The sequence below is a fragment of the Arachis hypogaea genome, chromosome 19, assembly GCF_003086295.3.
Source record: "Arachis hypogaea cultivar Tifrunner chromosome 19, arahy.Tifrunner.gnm2.J5K5, whole genome shotgun sequence".
NCBI lineage: Eukaryota > Viridiplantae > Streptophyta > Magnoliopsida > Fabales > Fabaceae > Arachis > Arachis hypogaea.
The window spans coordinates 59494886-59498960 of NC_092054.1; the positions used below are offsets into that span (position 1 = coordinate 59494886).

Here is a 4075-nt window from a genome sequence, read left to right on the forward strand (position 1 = left end):
TAAAAATATAACTTTTAAAAATAATAAAAATATTAATAATTTAACAGTAAATGAGATATGTGTATTTGTAAATATAAAAATATAACTTTTAAAAATAATAAAAATATTAATAATTTAAATTGAAACAAACTTTTAAAAATAAAACGTTTCAAATAATAGAGAAGATTAGCGATTTCATATAATAGAAAAAATGGAGGGTTTCAAAATAATAAGAGAAATAGGCGATTTTAACTCTCTGATTAATAGATGACTAGGCATATCATGTAATTTAAAACTGCCTTTTAAAATAGGCACATTATTTTATTAAAAACTAATTCATTATTTAACTGTCAATAAATATATAAAAAATAGATCGAATTGGATTAATTTAAATTTAAAAAAAAAAAATTTAAGGTCGAATGACTCATTGAATTCCTAACCAATTCATTTCAGAAAGCATACATTCATGTTCCTTATCTCGGTGCTATTCATTTCTCAGCCACAAAATGATGCCATTGAGAGAGAGCTCTATAAGCTCATGACTATGCAAATTAGAGTATTTGTTGTTTACATGACACCCCGTCTTGTCTCTCTCTCGTCTCTTTGCCATTCGCAAAGACCTCGAGATGATGGATGAAGATGATCTTAGTTTTTTAAAAAATAATGTGCTAATTTAAATGAATAATTTTAAATTATGTAATATATTTAGTCGTTTATTAACCATTTAGTTAAAATCGCCCTGTAGTTTAGTCGCGGCTCCTCGTCGAGGATTCCTGAACCTGTTGCAGAAACAGAAGATCTGTAGATGGTGAGAACGTCGTCCTCACATGTTCTCAGTAGGAATAGTGAATGCCGTAAAAATACAGAATAAATACAAATAGTTAACTCATATCCCAAACACAATTTTCTTTATTAAACCCTTAAAATTCTTCCTAAGTCTTACTAAGTCTTACTTTAAGCTGTTTAAACCTTTCTTTAAACCACATTAGTAAGTTTGCCGCATAACAAAATAACCAATTAAGCATACAAGCAAGACACCAAGGCAAACAGCACAAGCAAACAACACAATCACAGGAAAATAAAATAAACAACCACAGTCAAATGCAAGTGTGCAAACAATTCATGATGTATGCCTGTTCCTAGCGCAGACCATCAGCTCATGCGTTGGTTGTCTACTCGCAACCCGATGTTACTCGGAGTGAACCCCGAATATGGTTCCTTTACTGTGTCAGTTAGACACCTTGGCATTACGGTTACCCGTGTCAGTTAGGCATCATCATAATAGCATTTTAATGTGCATCACAGTAAGTAATAGTGCTATCAATTAGATGAACATTCTCGCATTAGCAATCTCAAGCTATCAGTTAGACGGGCACTTTCGCATTAGTAGTTTAGCGCAAGGCCCGTTTAACATATAATTCTCAATTATTTATTTCATTCTTTACTTCCCTTTTCTTTTCATCTAAGTATCCTTTCCAATCTTTAATTCCCACTTTCTTTTCTTTCCATTATGCCTCCATTTCACCTTATATCTAAGCATACCTCCGCATCACCAAGAAACTTAAAAGTACCTCCGCATCACTGTGAAACTAGGCGTACCTCCGCATCACCGCTTAGCTTTAAACGTGTCCTAGGAATAACCTACACACCTTTGTTTAACTAAGCTCTTACATTCTGCCAAATTTGGACATATCCTTTGGGTCTAAATCAAGTTTTACCACGTTTGGATTAGAATTGAATCCGATAGCCAACTTAATAAAATCTGCTGCCGCACTAAAGAGAATTCAGAAAAAATATAGCAAGCAGCTCGGTTTTTGATAAATCTATAATAAATTCAATTCTAATCCATTACTTCTAAATTTTGGTGAGGATACACTCGACACCCCTAAGTTTTAGAACAAACAATTTTCAGATTCTTAGCGCCTTGTTTGGTTAATTAAATATCAATTGGAAGTACTGCCCTGTTTCTTTAATTTGGTTCTGAAGTTCCTGAGAACAGCCCAGCTTCCAAGAGACATAACTAACTCTACAAAATAGCTATGGACATGAAATTTGTACTCACTTAAAATAGGCTTTCAGATCTTAAAAATCCATTTGGAAGCAACTCAAAATTCCAAATAAAACAAAAGTTATAGCGGCTAAAAGTTGGTACTGCAAAATCAGAAAACCAGAAAATTCTACGGCAACCACTAAACTTCAAAAATTCATATCTTCCAAACCGCTTGGCCAAATTCTCTGAAAATTTTATGGAGAAATCTTGACTTGAAATTTATAGAAAAATGGATTGGTTCGAAAATCATGTCTAGATTGCTCCCAGATTTTATTTTGAGTTGCTGCCAATTATGCAGAAAATTCTGCATTAAGTAATTTAACAACCCTTCATACCAAACTATATATTCAAGCCTAAAATTCCTCTAAAACCACAATTCCGACTTTCTTTTGACTAATCAAAGTTGCAAAAGTGTTTAGCACAGCCCCAGGAGTTCAGACTCTTCCATTCACCCCTTTTCACAAGTGCACATATACTTAATTGAACATGTACTTAGTCATAATCAAATTCTCACTTTTCTGCACTATGTCAACCATAACTTTTCATTTATACATCATCATTCAAACATATAATAAGTCTTTATTCCTCATCAATCAAGCATATGATAAATTATTAATTCTCATCAGCAAGCACAGCCACAAAAATAACAATCTATCTGTCCTATTCCTTACTTCCACAATTTCAATTTAGCAAGCAACACTAAAATTATCAACATTCACAATCATCAATTCAATCATAGTAGCGAATCGTTCACAACCAAAATTCGAACTCAATAACAGTATAATTATTAACATATTTGCAATTATCTACTATACTTTTGAGTATTCTTAAATCGAAAATTCTTAATTTTAAAATAAAATCCCCTACCGTAAATCGACTCAGCCACGCGATTTGGACCAGCAGCGATAACCCATCTGCGGCAATGACAGCAGCATTCATTTCTTATTGCAACGTCAATGACCACAGCACCCGGAGGAAATATTGGATCTAAATTGAATGAAAGACAACAAGAAATAGTGCTGGAAAAATCCAAGGTAAAGCAGAGGCTCAATAAAGTCAGAATGGTAGAATACCGAAGTGAAGCAGATCCAAGGAAAAAGAGCGAACCAGAATAGTTCCAAGTTAGTGCCACCGGTGGTTCTAGTATTGTTTCTTCGGTGAGGAAAAAGGCAGGACATGGCTAAGCAAGGGAGTTACAGTGACCCCAAACAGCTTCAACAACAAGGACGATAGTTTGGTTCACCACCATCAGCGACGCACAGCTCAACAGCAGACTCCACCTGCGGCAATGGCGGTAGCAACGGCGACGTCAATGGCTCCGGCGGCTGACCGTAGCAACAGCAGCAGTGCTACCCTCCTTCCCATCATTCTCTCTTCTTCGTCATTATTCCTCTTCTTCTTTGCCCTAATCGGCGTCGACGGCAGCAAGGTGTGGCGGTGACGATGCGAGACAACGCCCCTTCCTCTTCTCCTCGATCGCGCCTTCTCTCTCGATCTTTGCTTCTCTTCTGCTCGATCGCCCCTTCCCTCTCTCTGTTTCTCTCTCTCGACGGCGACGGCGGCCCCTAGCCCTGCCTACGCTGTCCGCTCCCTCCTCTCCCTCTCGCGTTCTTTTGATTCCCCACTCTCCATCTCTGATTTCTGGCTGTTTCTTTTCTGATTTCTGATTTCTTCTTTTTCTGCTGTGTCGGATGGTGTGAGGGGTGAGTGAGGAGGGTGTTACCGTGTTTATGGTGAGGTTGAGGGAAAGACAAGTAAGGATATACGTGTAAGGGAGTGGTGTATGTAAAACTAAGGGAAGATGTTCACATGTACTGTTGTACTTGAGTGAAACATGCTATTCCATTACTTTTAGCCATAGAGATATATATTAAAATATGTAGATGGTGGAGATTTTGATAAATTTTATAGAGTAAACTCCATTTTTCTAAGTGCATGGAGGAAAAGAGATGCGTTGATTCAGTATCCCATTTTATAAGAGTAAAAAAGACACTTTTGTGCCACTTACTTGGCTAATGAATAATGACTGATGAGCCATGCGTTACT

At 36.5% G+C, this 4075-nt stretch overlaps 1 long non-coding RNA gene across 1 annotated transcript; it reads right to left on the bottom strand.

The window, feature by feature from the left end:
- Positions 1–387: 387 nt before the first annotated feature.
- LOC140181823 (uncharacterized) lies at positions 388–3819 on the bottom strand. The gene is made up of 3 exons (XR_011877305.1): positions 3137–3819; positions 2897–3048; positions 388–758 (listed from the first exon to the last, which is right to left on the bottom strand). It is a non-coding gene; the product is annotated as an uncharacterized lncRNA (long non-coding RNA).
- Between the last annotated feature and the right edge of the window lie 256 nt (positions 3820–4075).